This window comes from Taeniopygia guttata, chromosome 5 (assembly GCF_048771995.1).
Source record: "Taeniopygia guttata chromosome 5, bTaeGut7.mat, whole genome shotgun sequence".
NCBI classification, from domain to species: Eukaryota; Metazoa; Chordata; class Aves; order Passeriformes; family Estrildidae; genus Taeniopygia; species Taeniopygia guttata.
Genome location: NC_133030.1, coordinates 23,484,170 through 23,505,237, shown reverse-complemented (window position 1 = coordinate 23,505,237; position 21,068 = coordinate 23,484,170). Strand labels below are relative to the sequence as shown.

At 34.2% G+C, this 21,068-nt stretch overlaps 1 protein-coding gene across 16 annotated transcripts in view; it reads left to right on the top strand.

Annotated features, from left to right (window-relative positions):
* LRRC4C (leucine rich repeat containing 4C) overlaps positions 1-21,068 on the top strand; it is a 481,162-nt gene that overhangs the window by 253,958 nt on the left and 206,136 nt on the right. For 14 of the 16 annotated variants that reach the window (XR_012056301.1, XR_012056302.1, XR_012056311.1 and 11 more), the window contains exon 3: positions 17,940-18,079. The exons of 1 other annotated variant lie outside the window; for it this stretch is intronic. The gene's annotated coding sequence lies outside the window, so the exon portion shown is untranslated. Of the gene's footprint in view, positions 1-8,417; positions 8,561-17,939; positions 18,080-21,068 lie in introns of those variants that run through there. One more of the 16 variants, XM_030274120.4, reaches the window with a different exon arrangement.

Sequence of the window (21,068 nt, the reverse complement as noted above, 5' to 3'; positions counted from 1 at the left end):
GAAAATTAGTGTTAAAAGTGGTTGAGATATTTCTCTGTAGGTAGGAAAGGAGCAATTATATTAAATGTTGTATTTTCTGTTATTGCTTTTCTGAATGTGACAGCACTATAAAACACTGCCAACATTTGTATGGTACCATAAATGTATCTAATAACTGGCCTTCATATTCTCTTATAACAAGACATGAATTAAGTATGTTTACAGTTGGCAGCAATCCATTTCAGTGCTGGGATATAGCACTAGAATTATGTGCTTCTCCCCAGCCCTTTTTCTCCTGCCCTTTAAAGAGCATGATGACATTCTCACAGTTTAAAAGGTATTATGTGAAAGAAAATTGTAAGTCCTTATCTTTTGGCTGTAGACTAGAATTACTGACCATTTAAATATGTGCTTTGTCCAAATAAGTGGTTAATATTTGAGTTTTCATAACGTCTTTTGTTAGTTTCAGTAAAAAGGAAGAACACCATGGAAAATATAGAGACACTTTTAAAAAGTATTATTAAGTTATATGTTTTAGAGTAAAAGCAAACATCCATCCTTGTTCCTCCTTTCCAAGTTTCCCTCTAGTAATTCAAGCCAAAAGGAAAATAAACAATGTAGTAGTAGAAAAATGCCTTAGGTTTTTACGTTGTTATTCTTGTACGTTTAGTGTTGCACCATTGAGCTTGTATGGGCTCAAATAATGGAAATTACTTTAATTAGGTATTTATTTTAAAACAATTACTCTGCATAAATTATGCTACAATTGTCATCAAATATAGTGCAGTTACTGTAAAAAAATAGGATGGAATTATGATGGAATTATGGGTGATTAAAACATTTGCCATTTGAGGCACGACATGGAGAGTCTGATATAATTTGTGACAAGAGAACAGGTAAAGGTCCATTGAAGATAAGTGTCTCATTCTCTGGATCAGTCTGGATGGCTTTTGCTCTACAGAAAGAGAGGGTGAGCAGGGCTCCATTTAAAAGTAAAAAGCAGTAATTTGTTGACTGAGACATGAAGGGATAATTAGAATTAGCAATAAACTTAGACTTATCACTAACATGCTTCATCACCCTCAATGAAGCAATTAGGGATGGGTCAGGGTCAGCTGCTGCTGCTCTTTGGGGTAGGATGGTCTGTGATGTTCCTGTATTGCCATGTTCTAGCTCTATTCCCCCCCTTAGGTATTTATACATTTTATCACGTCAGTGTTTTTTCTCTTGAATCCTGAGTTGCCTCGTAGCTCTTTTTTCTTCTCTATTTTACCTCTGCAGCTTTACCTTTCACGTCTCGCTTGACTATAGGCGATGTAGTTTGTCACAGCTCCTTCCTGTAAACTAATGGGTTTCTTAAAAGTCCTAGCCAATGTTATGCACTAGTCAAAACTAGTATGGAGTTCACAGAAAAATAAATTCCTCCAGAGAGAAATAGAGATCTGTTTTTTGATTTCATGGTCTAAGCTACAGCTCAAACTCGGAGTGGTCTTGATTCCATTAAGTCAATAGTACTGTTACTGTTGAACTAACAAGGCCTAAAATTTCCTCTCAAGTCTCTAGGTGTTCCAAGACCTAACCTAATTTTTAGAGGCAGGATTCCACAAACATTTTAGATTCTTGAAAAGTTAGAGAAAAGTAATATGGACACAAACTCAGGTGTATATTAGAAATGAATTTATATACTTTTAAACAGGGATTTGCATTTGGGCTGAGCAGGATGAGACTTCTATTTTGAATGCTTTCCTTCTTGATTTCCAGAGTACCATAACAGCTGCAGTGGCAAGGTTGCCAAATGGATTGATCTTTTCCTTTTCTTTCATTTTCAACTCTACACATCTCATCTACTGAGTGTTTCCACAATACTTGTTAGCATACTCTTCCCTCTCAACTTTGAACCATTACCAGGAACTGAAAGAAGTGTCTGAAGGAGACCTGATTGGGAAATAAACCACTGAGTTTGTAGGAGGATGCAAAACTCTTTAGTCTCTCATCCAGCCATGACCTGATTGTCACAGTGTAATGCTCTTCCTTCTAATGTCTTCTAATGTGTTCACTCTAATATATCTGCATTAAAAAAAAAAAAAAATGCTTTAAGCTCTACTTCTGGAATCCATCCAGAAATATTTTCCCCTAAGCTTGTAACAAACAGCTGCCAGGACTCCATGAGTCCCTAAACATCCTTCTCACAAACATTGCATTAATAATGTGCTTGGTCAACAGTTTCACAGAGGACTGATCCAAAGATATACAGAGAGGAAACCAGGACATGAATGACATTGCTCAAATTCCTGCCTAAAAAAAAAAAAAAGTCTTTGTTTCATGCTTCATTCAGAGCTAGTTCAGCTGGTTGGTTGTGAAAGTGGAGTATATGCTATAGGTATCTCCAGTATCACCTATCTTTCCTCTTAATATATTAAGAAGTTTGTTTGCAAGTCTAGAGCTTTTCCCCTCTGTTGTAAACTCATGGCTGGGCAAGGCCACCCCTTAGAATTACACCTCAGATGCATATTTCTGAGATGTTTATAAAGTCATATCAACTGTTAAAATGAAATAAGTTATACCAGCTTCCTTTGTATCTGAATTTTTGTTCATATAAAAATGGTTAACTGAATGCAGGAAGAACAGAGACACAAACAGGAAGTGAAAAGACTATAAAAAAAAATGCTATGGACTGAATTGCCTAACCTGAACTAGGTCAAATTTCATGTGTGTTTTGGAACAAAATAATTTGTGTATTAGTGGCTTTTGCATAAACTGAGCACCATTAGATGACAAAACTTTAAAAAACTAAAATCTATTTACTAGTGGCATATGTGATTCAGTAGGTGGTGCTCTTCCCTCTACAGATCTTTTATGAATCAAACATTGAATCTGTGATAGAACAATGCCTCATATGCCTTGAACCCAGACATGTGTGGTTTTTTAGTTGTTCAATAGACTATGTCATAACAATAATGACAGTAACGAATAACAGCATGTTTCAGATGAAGCTTGTTTTTTTTCTACGTGTGCATATCTTTCCTTTCCTCTCAAGTGTAAGCATGGACTGAGGCCTGAATATTCTCTTAGTCCTGTGCCTCAAAGCAGTTCTGACCATCTCTGACTCAAGCAACCATGTTGACGTGTTTCTGTCTCATTTGCCTAGCAGGCTTCTTAATCATAATTAGTGTTAATCATAATTAGTCTTATATAATATCTCTTATATTTTCTTTCTTCTTCACTGGAGGATCAACCCTTCTGTTGCTAATATCCTTCCCTTGTCACATTGCCCTTAAAGTCTCCCTCCCACCACCACCACAAAAAAAAAAAAAAAAGCCAAAAACTCTCATAATTCTCTCAGGTATGGAAGGTATGGATAACAAACTAACAGTCTCATGGGTTTTCAAGTACTTACTTTTCATCTATCCCTTCCTTGCAATGTTTGGCTAGTAATAGCCCCTCCAGCATGCTCTTCAGAACTCAAGAAAGCAGGACACTGATAGGGTCTCGGGTCTTTATATACCAGATTTAATTCTGTATACTTGTCAATTTTAATAAAGATTCATTCCACCAGCCCTTTCTCAGGAACCTCAACTACTGTTTTAAACTTGTGTTTCATGTAGTTGGGGAAGAAACCTCAAAGATGACTGTAGAAAGCTGCTCATGGGAAACATGTGCATTCTTGTTGACACTCCTTTGAGCGCTATCACAAGCAGCCAGTCAGCTGCCCTTTAGCATCTGGAATCTAAAAGGAATGATGTTGCACTTCCAACTTACAATTTGGAGGTGCCAAACAGGTGCCATTGTCTTCTTAGGGTTTCTTTGACCTTACTAAGCTATGTATCAACACATAGTATTGACTCAATTTTTTTATGAGTCAAGGTGTAACTTTAAATACAATGAGTTAATAATGTTCCATTCTCATGCCTTTTTCATATCTGCTTCAGGAGCTCAGCCACAAGGAGTGGCCAAGGTCTCACAGGCTTCTCTGTCAGTATAATGCAAACTTGTACACATGAAACCATATTTCTGTAGGCGTGTGAACATAAGCTTATATGGACATAATTTTTACAGGAAGACTAAATGTTTTTTTTGTTTTTTTTTTTTTTTTTTCTGTGAGGCATATGAGTATGGCTTAAAGTCTTATATAAATGATGCACAATGAATTTAGGCTGCTAAAGTGCTTTGACATTAAATGAATCCTGTTTATGTACAGCAGTCGTCATAAAAATGTCAACTCCTGCCAGAAAATCATTATAGATTCAATTTTTGTTTTGAAGGAACATTCTTCTGGATTGTTGGCATTCGTATATCTGTTGACAGTTTTTGATTTTTAATAATTATTGCATGTTTCTTCTTTTTATTGCAAGTTTTTTTTGTTTTGACTATAGCTAAGGCATTATTGTGTGTCCATTAATGTTTCTTTTGAGACTGAATGTCTAAAAACATGGTAAAAGGTAAGTAGATTTTTAAGACTGTTCTCAGCTTTTCTTTTGTATGATATGTGATACTAATAATGCCCTACAGTGACTTCATTATGATAGTTTCAGAATGAAAGCACGAAAGCTGTTATTTCTAATTGAAATTACCAAGCTTCTTAGCACCATGCAAGTGAGTCTTTGAAACAGAAACTATTCAATTTAGATTATATGGATTATAATTAAATTATTTTACATTTGCAGGAGCAATTGCTATCTTAGTAAGATCTTTTCACAGAACAGTAATGCCATATGTCTTTGTGTCTATATAGGTGTATACTTTTGAAATACTTATATCAATCAAAGGTTAATCTTAAAATAGATAAATACAACAGCACTTTCTCTGTGGAAATTTTAGTAGTAATTCAATTCCTGTTCTTGAGATACAGGAAAGATATTTTTATTCAAATTATTTTTGTCCACAATTTTAAGAGTGATACCAGATCGTTTGCTTAATTGAATGGTGTGTTGACTTTAGCGCAGTTGCAGCAATTACTTGACTGAATTTGTTTTGTGATCTTATTTAAGAAACATAGGATTTATTTTTATTTGCAAGATGACTGCTAATTTAAGATCTTAGAGTCTGAGGTGTATCACTTCAGCACACTTTGTCTTTCTGCTTTCCATAGATTCAAGTTGCCCTTAATTTCTTTGGAAGTCAGTATGAAATGCAAGTGCTTATCAGCTCTTAAAAAGAGGCCATATATGACTCAAAGCCGCAGGCATTGTCATGTAAAGTTAAGAAATCTTTTGCCTTTAACAATAGTCTCTTCCAAGTGGGTGGTGATGAGAATGAGCTAGTAGTACATCCACTGACACTGTTTCTGCACTGCCAATGAGGAGAAAATTTAACTCTCCAGAGCTGTCAATCCAGCATGAAATTCAGATATTTTTAAAAATTATTATTTTAGCTCTGTGAGTCATTCTGTGATACATAAGGATATGTGCAATAAATAGATAATAGGTTAGATCTAGCCAAAGTGTTCCAGTGTGACACTGAAAATGCAATTGTTATGCTTTTTTGTCTTTGTGTCATTTTGTAGCAGTATTTCTAGATATGTGAAATCAGTGATTCAAGTTTCAGTAATTAGACTTTAAATTCTGCTCATTATCTTCATATTAAGAAAAAAAAAATCCCACAAAGAAAATATAGCAAGGGTATGTGGTTGTCTTTTCAGACACAGATTCATGTCTCAGACTGAGTCAGTTCCATCATATCTGATCTCTCAAAACAAGTCCTGCAACAGAACTGATAATGCATAATGCTGTATGAAAACAGAAGTACTTGTGAAGTTCTAAAATTCTCCATAATTCTAGTAGCAGTTTGTTTGCTGCACAAACAAGAATCTTGATTATCATTGATTTAGCCTTAATGAATACAGATGTATTTAGTCATGCAGTTATTCAGCATTTAGATATCTAGCCATAATATTTGACTCAGTGATATTGTCAGCACTGATGCTGAGAATTTAAAATGCCAAGCACTGATGAGTGTTTTCAGTAGTATGTGGAAAATTTTGTTATTGGTTGTTTTGTTGTTTTGTTATTGTTGTTTTTGTTTTGTTATTGTCATTTTTTTTTTCTCAGCGGACTATGTTAAAGAGCAATAATGGAGAATAAAGTATAGTAAATACTTCTCTCTTACTTCTTAGCACATTGTTACTATTTCTTGTCATCAGAAAATTGTACCTCATAAACCTACTTCATGTGCAAATCTTGTAGAAGTTCTCCACATCTTTTTTAAGTGTCAAAGTTTGTCCATTGCATATCATCATACAGCAATGTATGATACCTACAGATGAGTTAAAATCTGAGAATATAGAATCTCAAATAGTTAGATTTTACAGCTAGATTCCTCTTCAAATTTAGGAGATTATTTTAGAAAAAGAATTATAAAATCCATTTACCATACTAATCAGTTTAGTATTTATCATCCTTTACTATGTTGACCATAATTTAAGCTTCCTCTTGATATAGTATTTCTATCCTTTTTTTAACTTTTCATTATATACCTATAACAACCTGCTATTAATTATATGTTTAAAACCATATAGAGTTGCCATTCCCTGTCCCACTGCATGTGTCAGGCATCAGTATCAAAAAACTAATTCCAAACTCTTCCTATCATATCTCTGAGCTGATTCAGTAGGCAGAGTAAGTTTGAAATACAAAATTGGTTTGACTTTCACTTCATTCTGTAGAGAATTCTTGTTAATGGCAGGTACATGGTCATTTCAGAAATTCTTAGAGTAGGAGGAGAGGGCTGCTGATTTAAAGTTCGCACAGTAAAAGCCCATCAAAAGAATAAGCATATTTCTGCTAGTGAAGAGGTCTATCAGAGAAGGGTATCTGATATTGATATTGTGTCATGAATGTGTCCTCCAGAAACTAAGTAGAAACATCTAATTGGAATTGGAATGAGTATTTCAAGCCAGTACTAAGGAAATGGAAAAATTAATGATTTAGCTGTTACGCAGGTGTTTATAACATACTCTTTCTTTATGATGGTATCTATACTCTCTAATTTCCTCCAACCTGGGAGTCATTCTGAGAGAAAAATGGATGAGAAATTTGCATGGGAAAAAAGATAGCACCCTTTATTTTCCCTAGTTTTGCTAACTTTAGGAGGAAAGACAAACATGCAATTATATTTTGTCGTTGGAATTTCAAGAATTGTATCTATAAGTTGTGTTAATTTTTCCCAAACAGGGTTATAAACAATAGATCTGATCCTGGTTTTTTTTGTTGTTGTTTGTTTGTTTTTTTAATTTCTGTACTGGCAAAGAGAGATTTTTCATATTGCTGTTGGCTTTTTGTTGTCAAATAACTGGAGACGGTGTTCTTATGATACAACAGTTTCCAGGGACTATTGTTGCAGTATTTGTTGGGGCAGGGAAAAAACTTTAATTCAGCTATCCTTGACACAGCAGGACTTTTTAACACCTCAACCTGTTTCATTCCTTGGAGGTCTACAGACTCTGATATCCTATCTTTTTAGCTCACATTCTTATTTTCCTGTAGTCTTCCATGACATGAAAAGTCTTAAGAAACTTCATCACCTCTCTTTGCCCACAGCAATCAATATATTTAGAAAGTGAATATACTGTATTTTCGGGTAATCTGCTTTGGACAACTCTTTCCAATGTGGTATTTAACCAAGATACATGTCCTATATAGGTGAAGAAATCAAAAAACCTTATGAAGGCATAAGAAATAGAGGGGTTTGACACTGTCACTATGCTTTGGTGTTAAATCTCATTAATGTTTAAAAGTGAGTTTTTTCTCATTCAATTTAATTTATGTGTTTTCATTTAACGTGGGGTGTTTTTTCCCCAAACAAAGATTTTATATTCTCTTCCCAATTATATAAATCAAAAGTTCTTTTTCCTTTGGGCGTTGGATTCAGACAGGAGTAGGTATTTAGTTTTGCAAAATCAATAAGATGAATTACTGATATAGAATATAAAATAATTCCATGGGAGGAAGGGAAATAGGACCTTTATTTCTGTTTGCATGTTGTCTCTGAAAAGTTACTAATATGGCCTTCACAATTTTATCTGAGGAGAAATATTTAGAGGGATAAACCAGTAAGTCATTGAATGTTGATACCATGGCTTGTTTATATCTAGTGCTCACCCAGTTTTCACTGCAGATCTTAAACGGTTTCCAACTCCAGTCTGTTTTTTCCCCTCAGCAGTTTGTTGTTCATGCTAATCTTGGTGTCTTTTTTACTTTGTGTTGGAGTTTCTCCTATAGTTCAGCTGCGCCACTACTTTGAAACATTTATAAGAAAAAGAAGAAGAGGAAAAAAAAAACCTCAGTAAACAAATTCTAGCAAGAATTTGTTTCTGTGTTCAACTTCCACTGTTTTTCATGCAAACAGTAAAAGAAAATGTCTGGAATATTGCAACACCTACTCAATGTGCGTGCATATCATTGTATCCACCCATAACAAATCCGTCAGTAATGCTGGGGTGATGAGGAATGATTAATGGTAGGAGCTACTGAAGTAAACAGCTACACAAGTAGGAATAATTGTAGAACATGGATTTCTGGCTGGTTTTGAGACGTTTTATATTTTATATATGCCTAAAGTACCACCCTTGTTTTTCTTCTGAAAGGTAAGTGTTATAAAGATTTTTAATTTCCAAAGCAAATACTGTATTTTAAGGGTAGTCGTGGGCATCATAATAGAATATGATAAGTGGCTTACATTACTGACTGATTTTCAAACTGAAGAAATGTGTAGTTTTGGAAATTACTTATGGAGAATAAATATGTGAATATGGTCAAGGTGTTCCTGTGTGAGAATACAGCTGACCAGAGACTAAAATCAACTAAAACTGATTTTATTGTTGTAATACACTTTATTGACAGAGTCTCTCTTCTACAATGCCACCAGATCATGTGTTTCATTTCTTAAAATCAATTCAGCCTGTCTTAAGAAACAAAATTCACTGAATTTTGTTGAGTGTAAATTTGAAAGGACAGTTGTCCCCACTTCTCAGGGTGTAAGTCTATTACAGAAAATGAACTATCTTAATGTTCAGAAGCCTTTTCTGTTTTTATTAAGAAATGCATTAGGGTATGCACATTTGATTTTATGACACTGCCCTTTACACTAAAAGTTCTCTTTTCTTTCTAATTTTAACAAGCCAATACATTTATAGACTGTAATTGTATCTTCTTTTAACCTTCATTTTTTTAGAGTGAATGAGCTAAGCATTTCCAATTCCTCTTATAAGATTGGATTCTATTCTTTTGATGATGATCCTGTTATCTTCTATAGCTTGAATTAATATTCCTTGCACATGCATTGTGATCTACTGAAGTCCAGAATAGGTTTTGTACAGTTGCATTAAAAGTGGAGCAATACCAATTCATTCATTATGGTCATGTTTTCTTGGTTGTCTAGGAACTTCTAAGAGCATTAAACTTGTCACCTTAGTCTTTCCATATACAGTTTAAAAGATTGCACTATTTAATGGAAATCCTTTTTACTCAGTAAGTGAAGAACGTTGGATATATCAGTAAATATCATCCAATTTCTTTTCTCCATTTTCAGATACTTGAATAAACACAGATAAACCAATCAAACTTAAAAAGCATGAATAAACCCCAGGTATTTTCTTGTTTAAAATATTTGTCAAGGTAGGGATGGGTAATGTACTTTCAGTCAAACTACACTGCTTTGTATTACATTTCACATATATATGCATCTTGGATTACTTTTATCTCATGATTTTTTTCTAAAAATTCCCATATTTGCAGGTCTTGGGAGCTTTTTTCTCACTGCTTTTGAGTAACTTTGATTAATCTGTAATCAAATGGAATAATATATTTGTGTATATATGTCTATATGTTTATATATATATATATGTGTATATATAGATATGTCTGTGCTAGTAAATTGTATAAAAATCTTTGATCTTCCTTTTTTTTCTTCATTATGTTCCTGAGACTTTGGCTTTTGCTATGTTCAAATCAGAAAATATAGCAATTATCACAAAAGAAACTGATGGTTTTCCAGGTGAATCTACTTAAATTCCTAAAAAGTCTGAATGAAGAGGATAGAATAATCTTATTTCTTGTCATCATATGATAATGCAGGATATCCAGACTGCACAGCCCAGCCACTTGAATGCCAAATATCTCTCACACCTACATGCCTGATTAATGGACTCTATGCAAAGAAGCAATGTATAGTTAAATTTTTTATCCCTTTATGCAACTGTTTTGCTTTCCACTGTTCTAAACACATCTTCACACTTGTTTTTTCAATAGTCCAGTGATTTATAGATCATGTTACTGCATTATTGATTTTTTGTTATGGATTTTAAAAAATAAAATTGTCTGCTTTTATTATCTTTAAAAATTGTTATGTTTTAATACAGTTCATAAAATTTCTAATGTCCTACCAAGGTTAACTTTAAGGGTAATTTAAGTTTACTTCAGCAAGAAAAAAGTAATCTATATCTCTTTCCATCTAGTCTATGAATGGGTGTGTAATACTTTCTTGATTTGCATCTTTGCATCCATCTCAGATAGTGATTTATTTTTCTTTTTTTTTCCTTCTTGTGCAATGTATGGATTTAGAAAAGTCATGTACAACTGGTGTATCAGCGGTTATATAATACTCATGGGACCTTACAATATTTGCAAGTATAAATTGGGACCATAAGTCCACTGTGGATTTGCTGACTTCTCCTGAATTTAATTATGAAGTAAAGAGGGGTAAACCATATCAATTATTACAATAAGGTGTTTTAACATTATACATAGTAGAAATACTTTTCTGATGAGTGGAATATGTTCATATTATCTGTGGACAGAAGGGCAAAGGAAACTATTGTGATCAGAAGTGTCATATGATCCTAGATCCATGGCTACCTGGACATGCATGTGATTAATGGGAGATGATCATATAAAGCAGCAAAGAGAGATGATAGATTATTCTTATCATGTCTTTCTTTTTATCTCTCTATCCACTTAGTTGCAGAGGTTGATCTTCAGTGAGATTGTCAACAAAGCGATTATTCCACTTATTGGTCAATGTGTGTTCATTTTCTGCTGATTGCTGCAGGGATTGATGCAGTGTGTGCTGATCTTTTCTCAGGTTCATTTTTGCAAGGGCAGATATGTGTAATCCTCATAGTGTGGTTTAGCCCTAGCCAGCAGCCAAGCACCACAGTGCTGCTCACAGCCTCTCTCACCCTGCACACTGCAGTGGGGTGGGCAGAGAATCCCAGCAGTGACAGAACTTGTGGGTTGGCATAAAGACAGTTTAATAGATAAAGCAAAAATCATGCATGCAAGTAATCCAAGCCAAGGAATTCGGTCAGCACTTCCCAGGGTTCTATGCGCATCAAGCTTAGTGGGGAAGACAAATGCCGTCACTTTGACCATGTTCCCCAGCCAGCCCCTTCCTTCTACCCTAATATACTGAGCATGGTGCCATATGGTGTGGAATGTCCCTTTGATCAGCTGGGGACAGCTGTCCTGTGTCCCCTCCCAGCCTCTTGTGTACAGCTCCTCACTGCTCGGGTGGGATAAGGAGCAGAAAAGCCCTTGACTCTATGTATGCACTGCTCAGCAGTAACAAAAATATCCCTGTGTTGTCAAAACCTTTCAGCACAAATCCAAACCCAGCCCCACAGAGGTACTGTGAAAAGAAGTAACTCTATCCCAGCGAAAACCAACACACCTTAGTTCATCTGTTCCAGAATAATAGGTCATAACTTATGTTTAATAGTTTGCAAGCTGTTGAAATAATAATTCACACATAGGGAAAATCATGGACAAAGGAGTGATAGAAACTTTTCTCTCTCCTTTATGAAACTATTGTAGTAGATGCTATGTTGTGTGTGCTATTTTTTTTTTAATTTTTATTGTTCTGTTAACTTTTATTTTATCTTTTTAATTTATTAAGGGAGGGCATATATGTGTTTTCACACACTTAGAGGGGAGGTTTTATTCATAGATGGATCTGGGCAGAGGTGGAAGGAATTGCAAATCAGTAGGTTCTCTGGAAAAAAGCCAAACTTTTGTCTTCCATTTACTTTAGTATGTACCTACAGGCATGCCTTATTGCTGAAATAAATAAATACTACTAAAAAAAAAAAAACAAAACAAATTTGGGTCTTTCATCAAAAGTGTTTGCTGTTATTTTATGATGTGAAAAATGTCTTAATTGAAATTAATCTCTGGATGGTAAAATGACTAAGACAGTATTTGCAAGAAGTGCCTTTATATAGCATTCAGAACTGCATATAATGAAATAAATCAAATTATACTGAACATAAACAGAACTCCATGGCCACTCTCCATATTATGCTGCCTGTGAAAGGGGTCCTAGAGAAGATAAGATATCCAGTTAAAAACCTCTGTTTGGATCAAAGGTTTTTGAGAAAATTGAGATATAGACTGATATGAGCTATGCTATTTCTAGTACATATGGATTAATTTTACTAGAAAATATCAAGAACTATATCTGTAAAACTGCAAAGGACAATAGAAATAGATATTTCTGTAAAAGTTTGTTATAGGTTTTCAGGTGTTTTTCTGTTTCCTTGCTTGTTTCATTTTTCATTTCAGTAATATTTAAGTAATAATGATGACATGGTTTATTTTGACTTTCTCAGAGATAAGAACCTGTCTTAGATTAATAAATTGCAGAATGTGTATCAGCTTTTCTTTAATTCTGAGCGCACTGTAAGAAAGGAATAATAATTACTTTTTACAATATCTTCCTATTATGAGACTCAAATTTTTTTTCCAAGGTATTTGTAAAATGTAATACCAATTTCATAAACTCAGGCTAATCTGATTGTAAGATGTTACTTATTTATATAGCAATTATGTATAGCCATGTATTTATGAGAATAGGATAGTCCTTTTTTGACCTTAATTAGGTATGGACTAAGGTTTTTAGATGTGTGTGAATTCTAGGAGTATACAAATAAATTTTGTGGATTATATTTTTCAGTTGCTGATGAATAAACATGAAGCTTTTTTTAAAGCAATGTAAATATAATTTTTTTCTTGTTTTGCAATCTTTACTTTTTTGATTAAAGCTAAATACTGTTCTGTCTTGACAAATTAAATCATTGAAACTTGCCAATCATGGTTTGAAAAATAGTTTCAGTATCTGCATACATAAATACTAATTATGATATGGTTATTCCCTGTGTCCCAAAGTTGGTTCTCCTCTTTATAGTAAGGAAATTCTATATTGACTTTCTCACTGAACAGCATCTTTCACAGATGCTATTATACAGATACTCACATACAGAGTATATGAAGATGACTTAAGTCCAGATAAAATTTCTGCTAAAACCCTTTAATGACTCATAGCTTCAGTTCTTTCAGTGTAAGCCCCAGTGTAGACATTCACGTTCCAGAATGTGTCATATCTTGATTTAGTTTAAGCTAGCTAAAAATGACTTAAATCAATATAATGCAGTGTTAAATTTAGGAATGTTTACACAGAAGCTTAAAATATCAGTAGTATTTACACTGAAATTTCATGCAAACTGTATACATAAGGCATCATTTAAAAGCTTTGCAACCAGTAAAAACTTCCACTGCACTGTCCCTTTTTCCAGTCTACTTCAAAGCTATTGCACCTCAAGCTGTTCCTGTTACGTTTAGGAGTTGAAGGGACACATTTGAACATGACGTGAGAAGACTTTCCTCTCAGGAAGCCTTTTGTGCCTGGGAGAGGGCACTCTGAATCAGTTGGTGGTGCTTCTTCACGGTTTTTTTGAAGCAGCTTCCTTTGCAAGGATGAGGGGGAGGCTCTCCTCCTGTTAACTTTTGGACACAAATGCATCCTGGGCTGTGATTGAATATCCCCATAATTAAGTTATAGCTATTTTCACTCTGTTTTGAAGTATATATAGTCTTCCATACCTGTGTGAGAAGGGTATAAAACTTTTATATTCTGATTGGCTTGCTATGTGCTTTGTGTAGTATTAATTCTGCACAGATGTTACTGACTCTATTCAAAGCCAGACACCAGGGAATGGGTTAAAAAACAGTGGTTCATGGCGGTGAAAGTTATTTTCTGTTGTGTTGCTCACACTTTTTGTTTTGTTAGGAATGTTTTGTTAGAATAGAGAAGTTTTTATAGAGGGGGAAATGATATTATCATTGAGAATGGAGAAATACCCTGTCAAAAGAAATCAGGCAGTTCAAAGCAATGAGAGAATAAGAAAATACCTTAATAAAAAGTGCCTAAATTGTGGCTTATTCCTATGCAGTGGTAAAGGAATGGTTTATCAACCTGTCTTTAATTAATCCATTTTACATGGGTGGACTCTCTATCTCTAAAAGCTGTATGGTGGTTCATGCATGCAAGGAATTTTTCTGTGTGATACATGAATGTTGTTCAAGAAAGAAAACAGTAATCCTTTTCTAAAACATGGTTGAGTTCTGAATATCCTTCATTGAGTGTCCCAGTTGTCTCTCAAGTATTGAACACATTTTAATTTATTTTCCCTAGGTGATAAATAAGAGAAATAGATGTGCACATTTTGTCACATTCATATATATATATATGCCATATATATACACACAATATGCCAACAAATTGTATGATTTATTGTTTTAGTAGGAACAATTGAGTCAGTTCCATAAAATCCCAAGTATACATTCAGCCAAGACTTCTACAATGTGGTATGTTGACTTAGTCTATTTGGGAGTCAGATTCTTTTCAGCATGGAACCATCAGTTCCTTGCAGTTTCTGTGAGGGACAAGAAGGACTGTGAAAGTAAGGCTTTATTTAAATACAATATGGTGAGAGATGAGAGAATTTGCCCTTTCATAACCATGCAAACTTTGCTGTGGAAACAGAGAAATCACATCAGACTGAGAAATAGTACTTTTAAAAGAGAAAATTGAATGTATGGATATGTGCACTGGGAAACTACCAGAAAGCAAAACTGAATCAGAATTTGAAATTAAAGAGTCAAAAATTATTTTAAAGTTTTGAGGCAGTAACAGGTTGCTGAACTATAGTAAAATGTTTTAACAACAAAATAGCATGCTGCTAGTAGATGAAAGATCAGTCTTCTCTTCAGTGGCTGTTGTATGGTAGGAACATGATCAGGAAATAGTATTCTGTGATGTTAGAGGCAGGATGAGAAAAAAATAACCAAATACTTACTTCAGCCCATCCTCAAAACGTTCCATGCCTTTGAAACCTGGGAATAAATGGTCTTCACAGATCCCTTCCAACCTTAAAGATTCTCAGTTATTCTCAAACACAGAAGGAAAATTGTTCAGTAATTAATCATCATGTGTATAATCATCATTGTATTTATACTCCAGGCAGTTCCTCAGTGGCAATTATAATACTTGTTTAAAAATAAGATTATTGAGTAATGCTGTTATTACTTGTATTATGAAAACATCTGTATGAGGTTGTTATCATTGTTGTATGCATTTTAGAAATAGTTCTGTCTATTGTTTACACATACAAATATAAAGTATACAATGAATTACTTTTGTAATTTTACAGGTGGAAAACAGGCCAAAAGATAAAATCCTTATGTTCAATGCTTTCCTAAGCATAATGCCCATTCCCATCCTTGGTGACCCATTTGAAATATATGGGTGAATTAGAAACAGCACCTCTGCAGTCAGAGTCACTCTGTCACCAGTTCCTGTTCCAACATCCCATTCCCTGAACTGTGTTTGAGAGCAGAAGAGGAGCTGGCTGATGGTAGTTATCAGCATACACAGGGCATATGTGAGTGTGAGCTCTCTGTGGTTGTTGAAATACCTCAGCTAACTGCTGGTAAATTTGGATTAATATTCAGTGCTGAATAATTTTGTGATATATTAAAAAAAAACAGATTAAGAATTTTTTAAATTGAAGAATTACCTTAACAGTTTACTATGAGATGGTTGTTAATCTGTAATTATAGAATAATCTTCACTGCCTTTGTACAAAGAAGAAAAGTGTGTGATCTAGTTTGCAGACTGGAATTTCATCTGATCCCTTTGTCTGCTGTTGTCAAAGGTGGTTCATATCATCCTTGGCAAGGATAAACTATTAATGGCAGGCAAAATAGTTGAGGTTAATTTAAAATCTAGTAATTTGTAATAATAATTTGCAAGATGATAAGTACCTTCTGTTTTTTGACCGAGTGGTTCTCATAATTTTAATGGTACAATTAAGCCAAATTCTGATCTTTATACAGCACAGGAGAAAAATCTCTTCCTACAAAGAAGTTTTCAAATGATCCCGCTGATTAAGTTTCAGAACAGCTGTGATTTTTTTAGTATTCCTTATATAATAGTAAATTAAACTGTGGTATAATCTGTGACTGTGAATGTGTCTGATGGGTTTTTCTCTCTTGTGTCTATTTTTATCCCCTGATTATTCTCATTTATTATGGAAGATGAATAATATATCAGTGGTGTAGGTGTATGTATAAAGCATTTTTTTCATGCTTTTAAGAATGACAATTTTTTAATTTTACATTATATTTCCTATATGTTGTATTATTATATTTTTGTATAAGATTCAATGTTTCTATTTCTATTTTTATATTTCATAAATATGAAAAAGAATGTTTTTTAACATCTCTGCTGAAATAGAAATTCTTTCTGATGATAAAAAACTATTAGACCACTCCACTTAAGTTTTAAATGATGATTTTGCTTTCCTAGGTACCAAAACTAATCTATCTTATATTCATAGAAAGCAATCAGCAGAGAAAATTTACAGTTAATTAATAAACCTACTGGATCACAATGAGCTAATAAAGGCAAGTGATAATGTGTCTTTGGGACAGAAAGACGCTCTTGGGAGAAAACAAGATAGAAGTGTTCAAAACATTTATTTTAAATCTGCATTGCATATTAACTAGATACATCCATTTTAGTAATTTGTAATTGGTAAATATTTAGCTGATATGATACATAAGAGAAACTGCAAATATTACAATATCTCAAATTAAGGAATGTTACTGTATTTTCATCCCTGAGTTGTCCTTCACACATTGCCTCTGAACAAAGAGGAAATGAGCTCTCTGGTATTCAAGTGATTTCATATTTTCTGTGGAAGTATTTATGTTTGGCATGAACTTGTCAAATATATCTGTGATCTGTTGATTAATTAGAGATCACTCTGTTTACTGCTAGATTTTTTTTACTCCAAAGGAGAAATTACATTTCCAGGTATTTGAATAGCTACATTGTGCAAAATTAGCATAGTACACACCTGCCTTAGAATTTTGTTTTCCTCAGCAGAGTAACTGTTCCTATAGCTACTATATAGTAGCTCCAGATTAACAAAATATCTCAGTACCCATTAATGACTGTCACACGTATTCCTGATTCCATTGATACTGATTCCACTGCAGTGGAATCAGTATGATGAAAAGCTTGTCCTAGAGGATAAAAAAAAATACTGTTCAGATCTGCAGTTAGTAGGGAAGATTTATGTATGTCATGGTGATGATACCTGGCATTTAATTCCTGTCAGAAAGTAGCACTACTGTCAGAGAGAGTTTGTGCACAAAGAATTCTCAAGTTCCCAGGTGCTCCCTGGCATTGTACATTTGGCCTTGAAAGTACAGCTCCTGCCAAGTGCTGTAAAATTCTATAAACATTGGAAAAGCCCAACCCATAATAAATTAACTAGCTGCATTTCAATGTATGCAGTTCAGACAAGTATAATGACTTTTGTCATTGAGTTCTCTTGTGAATTGGCAAATATTTGTCTGGTAAATGGGATAATGACTGTAGCATAGACTACCCACTTTATGCTGTCTCAAGAACAGGTTCTACATTATTATTAAAATTATTGTTGATTAAGAGAAGCAGAACAGAATATAACTTCAAGTCAAAACCAGATGAATTCTCTTTATTTTCTTTGTTTACAGATTGTATGTTTTAGATGGTCAAAGCACATGATAAGCTCATTCTCTGTCAGTATGAGACACACCACAACATGAGATGGTTTTTTTTTCCCCCTTCCACATGCACAGGTTGCCAGAAAATAAAGGAATGTGCAATGGAGATTGTTAACATGGACATATCCTAAGACACCGCGTACCTTTTGAGAAAATAAATACACATCATTTTGACATGAAGGACAATTGACAGTGCCATGAATTACTGAGGACAGGTAAATTGAAAATTACTTTTCTTCCATTCTTTCATTCATTAATACTGTGTGTCTATTAACGCCTGCTGTTGCCTCCTTCCCAAACTTTGTTCTTGCCTGTTCATTTGTAACTTTTCATACATCCACAAAGATTTTATAAGAAAAGTATATAAATGGGTGATTGGTTATCAGTGTTTACGACAGATGTCAAAATGACTTTTAAGTTTGGAACTGTAGGTTCTCCACTGATAGCAGACACAAATTATAGGGAATGAATTTATGTTGTGACTCATATGTGTCAGTCTTGTAGTCATTTGTTTGTGCTTAATGTATAAAGTAGAGCTAAGCATTAATCATTAACATTCAGAGAAGTCTGCATGCATTCCAACGAATTTGGGGTGCAATAAGCATGGAACATTTTATTAGAACATTAGTGTGTGCTGATGGGAGCACAGTCCTGTATTTCATATTTGTACAGAGGAATATGGAATCATGAGAGAAATTTAGGGTACAGAACATTTTTCAACCTGATTTTTTGCTTTGTTGCCTTTTTTTGTGCAGTCATGATTGTGAAAAGGGAATTCTGATGGCTACCAGCCATGGAATGGGAATTTTACATTTTCATTTTTCATATAGCTAAATAGATTTTGAAACATTTTGGAGGTTAAGAATCAGTTTTAATTTTTTTTCCTTGTACTAGCCTTTTTGAGACTTTATCCTACATGCAATCATTCTATTAAGTGAGAATTATTTTGGTTTTGAATTCCATAATTCAATTATCCAGATCTTAAAAAAAGCTTTCAAGATAAATAAAAGGCCAATCCTAACAAAATTAGAAATAATGATATTATAAGAATATCAGGATTTTTTTTGAATTATCTTTCTTTCATCCCAAAGAAGGAGAGTCTGTAAAAATCAAGAACATTGTTTTCTTCTAAACAATAATTTGTTTTCATTTTAGTATTTTCAAATGTATAGAAACTCATTTTACTGAAGAGCAGTTTTTAGTATGCCTCGTAGTAGGATGCTACTATCTCTTCTAATAATGCTAATAGAAATTACTGGCCAGTGATGACTGTCATGTTTTGGAGACTGCTGAGAGGTGTTTCAAGAAAGTTTTTGCTGTGTTGGGGCAATACAATTGGAGAACTTGTAACGATGGTGATGAGCTAAATTAGAATTCATTTTCATTGCTTGGTATTCATTTAAAGGCAAAAGAGAAAAGATAGAAACTAAATTTTCAAAATAAATGTGAAAGCATCATGGATGTAGACCTGTCAGAATTGATATTTAGTCCTTTGTTCTCTTCCCTGTAGGAAAAAGAATTAAAACTAACATATCACTATAGGTATGTGTTCTATTATTGCTACTTGTCTGTGAGAATTCCTGTCTCAAATCTGTATATCATCTGCAGGGTGGAATTCTGCTAATTTATTTTTGTATGTCTTAGAGCTTCAGGGTTTTTTTTTGTTTGGTAGGTATTTTTGGTTGGTTCCTTGGTTTTGTTTTTTCTGTTTCGGTGGGTTTTTTTGTGTGTGTTTTTTGCTGAATAGTCATACTAGTAAGTTTTTTGGCTACTATATAAAATTACTTAAATCATATGTTTGCGTATGAGTAGTATCACTGTCAGACTTGTATTTACAAAAATATTTTTTAAGATATATTCTGGGATTGCTTTTTTGCACTGCAGAAGAGAATTGCTGTGTATGGATTAAAATTAACATTCTACAAACCTCTGCTTGAAATATATAGATTTTTATAATGCTTGAGGAAACACAAATGGCATATATTGTGTTTATATTATCTAATTACCCACACTGTTATCTTCTGAATAAACTTAGAAATTCCCAGGCCTGTGTATTGTGGTTGCACAGCGAGGTTTTGGTAGCTGGAGGGCTACAGGAATGGTTTCAGTGGGAAGCTGCCAGAGCCTCTTGCTGTGTGTGATGGAGCTGAAGCCATGGGGCTCCAGGATGGACCCACCACTGACCCCTCAGCCACGGTGGTAGAGCCTCTGACATAACAGTTTAAAGGAAGGGATTAAAAATCCCAACTGCACAACAGGCAGCAGCAGTGACAAGAGGGAATACATGAAGGAAAGAGCTCAGCAAGGCACTCAAGTCAGTGAAGAATGAGAAGGCGTGCTCCAGGTGCCAGAGCAGAGATTTCCCTGCAGCCTGAGGTGGAGCAGATCCACCTGTCCAAGGCTTCAGGGACAGCTGGTATCCAGCCAGGGTCAACCCACTGCAGTTGCCATGATAACGCAGGGATGTATTACAGCAGTAATCTATTTATTTTCCCTCTCCATCTCATATGGTAGGTGTGCAGGTTCTCCAGGATCAACAAAACTTATTATTTAATATTGGACATAAATTGCACAAGCCTATAGCATTTAAAATACAGTGCACTAAATACATTTGTTATGATATTGCCATTTCTTTCATGAATGGCTTAGCTTTAAATAATGTCTGTGTTTAAACTTATTTTATTGTGATGGAAGCAGAAATTGGAATTTATGACAGATTTTAATGGAAAAAAAATTAGGTACATTATATGTACTTTAGCAACTATTTCTTTATAAAAGTCTTAGCAGCAAAAAGTAATTTTATCTTCTTCAGCTGGTGTAACTTGAGGAATTGCAGGGTGATAGACTTGAAAATTTTCCTATATTTTGAACAGCAATGGGCTTATATAAAACTAATCTGCTTTCTGAATGACTTGGCCCATCTACAATTTATTTACGACGGAGCAAATCTTTTCATATATGTGTCAGAGGGCCCTTAGGCTGAACTATACCTTCCAACACTTAGGAGATAAATAGAAGTGCCTTAGTAATTGTGTTATTATGGGTCAAATTCCAGAATGCGTCTCTAAGTCTTATACAACTAATCTTTTCTGAAGGAAGATAAGGCAAACATTCCAAATAATGGCTGTTATAAACCATCAACAGTTGATGTATCAATAGCATTTATGTCCAAAATTTCATACTCATGTTGGGTAATGAATTGGA